Genomic DNA, 6,337 nt, shown 5'->3' on the forward strand with positions numbered 1-6,337 from the left:
ATGTATATATATATATACATGATAAAATAGAAAACTTAATGTATAACAAGAATACTCAATGAATATATCAGAAAATACTATCAGTAATCACAAAAATACTAAAGAAACAGGTTCTGCAAGATGTTATGTAGTTTTGCTGAGTGTGTAGGACTTGTATTTTTTGAAAATGTAGAGTCCCTCTGTGCATTATTTAACTTTCAAAGCAATGAATTTCAAGGACTAGAGTTATAGAATGAATTCTTTATAGGAGGGAATCTGGGGAGTGCCACAGAAGGAGACAATGGCAAATGAGAAGGGAAATTTCTTCTATATTCCTCTTTCTGTAAATGCATATTTTTAGTGCAGGGAGAACACTTAGCTGAATAAACAACAATTACTCTGTTAACATGAGGTTTATCAGGGAAAAATAAATGAAAAGAAAATTGGCACGTACTGTTACAGTTCTTTCCCTGTATTGTATATTGACTTTTATTATTTTATTTATTGGATACAGACAAACTGTATCCAGCTTTATTAAAGCTACTTTTCATAAACAATCATGGTATTTCAGGCAGGACATGGGGAGACAATCTTAACAGTATACAACTTTCAAACTGCTTTCTTAAATAGACTACCAAAATCAGAAAGCCACTATAAAACCCAATGAAGTCTTCATTTGATGCTCTGAGCAGGGAAAGTTTAGAGGGAGGGTTGACATTTCACATTTAGCATGTTGCTTAATAACTTTTCACAAGTTGACCTTGACTTTTAGGAAATGAAATGAAAATGGCAGAATTATCAATCTGAAGATCCACAAGCTAAAAAAGGAACTCTTTTTGAGAGATACCATCTCCAGGGTGACACTGTAAAGTCCAGAATGCCTGACATACTGAGAACCACTGGGGGGAGGGGGTCAGGTTCCAACAGGTCTCTGGGTTTAAAGAGGTCAAGTCTATGTTGAAGCAGAGAGGGAAGAAAAGACACAAAAAATGAATTTTAATTTTTCCACACCACAAGACATTTGTGCCAAGATGGTTAATGTCTGCTAACATCAAGGAATCCCTCTTCCTGGGAACCAAGAGGAATTTTCTGAAAACTAGAAGGGAAAGGTGTTCCCCCTATATCAATCAAGTTTCAGAGATATTCTATTGGTTACATAGACCCTTCCCTCAAAACATCAAGGGAGTGTTCTGTGTGCTAATACTATAGTTTAAAAATAATTAAAACAAGATTCTGCATTTTTATAAAACTTGATAAAAAATAGTATTTCAAACTGTACAGTCACCAGAAGTGCACACACTTCACTTGGCATCTCCAGCACCTTCAGCTTTCTGTGCCTGGTCTGTTTTGGCATCTCCATTTTCTGCAGGGTCATTTGCATCCTTGCCAGCATCAGCTTTCCCCTTTCCCCCTTTGGGTTCCTTGTCTCCCTTCTTTGCAGGGGTTTAGGCTCTGGCTTTGGAGGAGCAGGTTTAGCAGATAAACTTGCAGATCTTCTCTGTGGCTCATCCTTCACCTTGGCTTTATCTCCTTTAGCATTCCCTTCAGCCTTTCTCTTGGGCATGGTGGCGACAGTGGCAGGCCATAGGCGCTGGACGCAGGATGCCCTGGTGCATGGGCTTTGGTAGGTCCGGGGGTCATTCTTGCCTCTTCTTCTTCACACTGCTTGTACTGACTTTCAATACTTATATTTTTCTTTCTAGTTTCGATGATTTATCCACCATTAATAGCTTATCAGTAAGTTGTCATAATTTAAATATTTTCATAATGGTCCTAACATAAATATGATTGAGAACATATATAAATAAAATGAGTGAATCACAGTAATTTCTTATGTGAGAAAAGTAAGGGAAGATAAATTAATACCTGGATTTTTATCACTAAATAATAATAATACAGGGAGGTGGGAGTGGGTGAAATGGGTAAAAACAGTCAAAAGGTACAAATTTCTAATTATAAAATAAATAAGTCATAAGGATGTAATGTGCAACATGGTGACTGTAGTTAATAGTACTGTATTGTATATTTGAAAGTTGTTAAGAGAATAGGTCTTAAAAGTTTTCATCACAAGAAAAAAAATTTTGTACTGTGTATGGTAATGGATTTTAACTACACTTGTGGTGATCATTTTGCAATATATACAAATATTGAATCATTATTTTTTACACATGAAACTAATATATTATATGTCAAGTATATCTTTATTAAAAGATAATAAAATAAAATATTATGATTCATAGAAATCAATATGTCAAGAACTTTACATTTTTATTAATAAAAGGCAACTCTGAAAAAGATTGAAGATTTTATTTAGAAAAGACTGTATTGGAGAAAATGGTTTGTTTCCCTGGAATATATCAGTGTTATGCTGGAGACAGATATAGATATATATATATGACATATATGATCATTCAAAAATGAATACACGTATATGTACAGCTGAGTATGTAAAAATAGGATGCAATTTTGCAAGCGATAAAAAACAATTGGATTACCTATTTGATTTTATACATCTTTATATTTAAATTTTCTTGAATTTCAAGTTAATTAGTCTTTTAAAAAATGTTTATCTAACTTGAGAGAGAGAGCATGCATGAGCAGGAAAAGGACAGAGAGAGAGGGAGAGAGGATCACAGACTGTGAGATCATGACCTGAGCTGAAATCAAGAGTCAGTGGCTTAACTGATTGAGCCACCCAGGCGCCCCTCAAGTTAATTACTCTTTATAACGGTCTATAGAATCTGGAAGAATTCATGGTAGTTTATATGCCTGAAGGATATAAGATATTAAAAACAGTTATGACGGGATTTGAAGGGCAACCCACATTTCTGCCCAGCCATGTCTCGCCACAAATGGGGTGATGCCCATATTTCTGTCTGGCCATATATTGGGGCACCCAAATTAATGGTTGCCAAACCAAATTATCAGGACACAAAGTCTGACAAGCAAGAAGGCAATAGCTACTCCTGGAAGGGAAAGGATCCCAACCAGTGTTTTTTCCTGACAATCTGAATTTGAAAAGGAAAGGACAATGTGACATTTTACCTTCCTTTGTCATCCTGGCATCAAAGATCTGGGAAAGAGGACTTTGGCAAGAATTCTTAGCCTTTGCTGGCTTCTGCCAATTTTCCCAGGATGCCGTCTACAGGCTTAGGAGACAGTTGGGTGTCCCATTAGGTCTCATCCTGGTCACCAAAACCTTTAGAGGAGGAAAAATAAGTTTCCTTCTACTTTTTATATTGAATGCCTGGCTGAAACCTCCTTTTCTCTCTTTTTTTTTTTTAATTTTTTAATGTTTATTTATTTTTGAGAGAGACAGAGACAGAATGTGAGTGGGTTAGGGGTAGAGAGAGAGGGAGACACAGAAGCAGAAGCAGGCTCCAGGCTCTGAGCTGTCAGCATAGAGCCCAGCGTGGGGGGTTGAACTCACGAGCTGTGAGATCATGACCTGAGCAGAAGTCAGATGCTCAACCGACTGGGCCACCCAGGCACCCCAGAAACCTCCTTTTCTCTAGGGCACCTTGTAAATGGATAAACTTATCTACAATGGTTAAAAGTTCTGTTCTATGGCCACTGTAGTTCAGGATTATCTTTGGTAAGGTTAACCTTACTTATTCAGCCTCAAAATTTTATTCACCTGATGTCTCACACTGGATGCAGTGTGGTTTCTAAGTCAGAAACAGTCTCATCTGGACCCAATCTGACTGCGTCCAGAAAGAGAAATGCTTAAATAAAGTCTGAAAGCTCAAAATGCAAAAGCCACAGAGGTAGGATCCAGGATCTGAGGACTTACTCATGACCTCCAGAGATGGTGAGAAAGCAGCAAGCTCACGGGGAAAAGAGGTATCTACACAAGGTTGCTCACTGCTCCTGGGGGCCACTGGGGTGTCTCCTTTGGTTCCTGCTTCTGACCCCTGAACTGTTAAAAGATAAACTGAAGCATATTAAGATTTTTAAGAGTTCATTTGAGCAACAATCGATTCAAATTGAGCAGTTGTCCGGAGTACTTAAACCAGAAGTAGTTAGGAGTGCTCCCTGAGGAGACAATTCTTTGCTTTGCTATGGGCTCAAAATACATAATTATTAATTCATAAAACATTCACGGAGTGACAAGGTGCCAGCATTAAGCCTGGGGTTCAGGATTTAAAGGTGAATAAGGAAGTCTTTGCCCTTACATAGCCTACAGTATGGTAGAGAGATTGTAAGACTCCAAGTGATAGTAAAGGAAAACCATAGACCAGCTATCTTGCCCTGTATCTGAGATTATATGGCGTGTGATACAGCTTCATGTTTAAAGTTTTCTTTCTCTTAGAACACAAATTGCTGAAGCCTTCTGCTATTTCTGAAGGTTAAAACAATTCTGGATTCTTGCACCAAACTCCATTTCACTCTTTGCTTAAACTATTTTAGGAGGACATCTCTCGCTCCTAAACTATCTTTTATCCCTATGAAAGCATTAATAGCCCTGCTGATGCTGGGTAACCAAGAACTCAGAAGAAAAGTAAAATAAGGTTTTAGTTATTGAGCGCTGATTCTGATGGATTGAAAAGCTGTTATGAGACTTGAATGCACCCCACAGCATGAGTCAGTGGGTCAAGTTCCGCAAGGCTCGCAATGAACCCCTTGCCTGAGTTAGTACTTACTGGACTTTTCCTCTCTGCATGTGTCCAGCAGGATGATTGGGCTGGGACTAGGACTGATTTTTGTGTGTATGTGCTTTTTTAATTGGTGAATTTACTGATCATAAAAAGTTCAAATATATGTATAAAACATTCTAAAGAAGCCCCTGTATGCAATTAGAAAATTTCTCTGTACAGATGTATATCTTATCTCTTCTAATAATTACCTTCAAAATAACTATCTGAAAGAAAAGACTTACTAAATTATAGTAATAGTTCCTACCACCATTCAAATAAAATGTTGAAATAAAAAGGAAATTAAGAATTGGCCTGGATACCTGTCCTTCATTATTCCAATCCATAAGCCACATCAAGGGCACAAAAGGCTCTCCACTGAACACTCTCCCACTTGTGCCCCCATTAATTACACTGTATGAACACAGAGACCTTTCAAAGAAATGAGTGGAAAAGGCTGTCACAATTTAGTTGAAAAACTGAATAGATGATGTTTGATTTATTTTTTCCTATTAAAAGTAAATTAGGGTTAAACTGGAATAGTCATTACCATTCATACAAACCGTATTTACAATGAAGTATCAATTTTAGAGTGGCCAGAAGGACCTTGCAGATGAAATAAGCTTAAGCCCTGGACCACACTTTGACAAAGATTCTTATATACAATTAGGCATATAATATAACTTAGCTGCTACTTTCAATCTGACATTCCTATAAGACTTAGAAATAAATCCCATCAGCATGAACATTTTAAAAAGATCAGTTGTGAGTTTCTTTTAGTGTGTAGCAGTAGAAATACTGCTCAAACTAAGTATTTTATACTTTAATTGAACCCTCCCGTTTGCAAATTATTTACAAAAAAGAATACAATGAAAGACATGAACTGATAAAAGTATCAAACACTGCTAGCAGATCAGAAAAACTGTTGTTTCCTATTATTAAGCTACTAACTGGTAGTATAAGTAAATTATTTCCTGACTAAATGAGTTTGGAGGTTTTTTCTATTTAATAGGAAGGCAATAATGAGCTAAGTGTGTGAATGTCTTGGAGTTCTCAGAAGAAAAGTGGAATGTAAATATAGTCATAATAATAATCATTAATATTTTAATACCATAACGTGTCTTGCTATAAGCTGATCCTTAGTTATTGATCTGACAAATGATATTCTCAGATGATTTGTTGAAGTTGAACATCTTGGGCGTGGTGATCTTGTAGTTTTTACTACATTTAAAGCTGGGTCATAACATTTAGTTCATACTATATTCAAATGTGCAGAGAAAAATCTAGTTTATTGTGTATTTAAGCTAATTTGGATTTCTTCCTGGGAGGAAATTTAAGTAAATGCTCAATCTATTTTAACTTTTCCAATGCAATATTATAATCTGTCCCTTCATGCTGTGGTCAAGCTGTCTGCTTGCCTTCTCTTCCCCTCTTATGATAGCACATAGGTACATAGGCCAGTGGAAGTGGCTTAAATGACTATGACATCAGAGGGAACTGCCAATCCGGGACCCAAGTGGCATCTTTGGGTAAATGGCTATCTTCCTTGTCTACTGGTTGGTAAGGACCTCTTGGAGCCAAAGTCTCGGGAGAGGAAATTAGGGACACCTATCACTCTCTTGTTCTCCTTGTCCCTATTCTTCTTACCAACTCTCAGGCTAGAAGAAGCACAGTCTCTTCTTTATATTGTCCTCCTTCAGGTATCGAGCTGCAAGGCTTCTGCC

At 37.1% G+C, this 6,337-nt stretch overlaps 1 pseudogene; it reads right to left on the reverse strand.

Annotated features, from left to right (window-relative positions):
• Positions 1-1,280: 1,280 nt before the first annotated feature.
• Positions 1,281-3,071, reverse strand: LOC102953052 (annotated as a pseudogene).
• Between the last annotated feature and the right edge of the window lie 3,266 nt (positions 3,072-6,337).

The sequence above is a fragment of the Panthera tigris genome, chromosome F2, assembly GCF_018350195.1.
Source record: "Panthera tigris isolate Pti1 chromosome F2, P.tigris_Pti1_mat1.1, whole genome shotgun sequence".
NCBI lineage: Eukaryota > Metazoa > Chordata > Mammalia > Carnivora > Felidae > Panthera > Panthera tigris.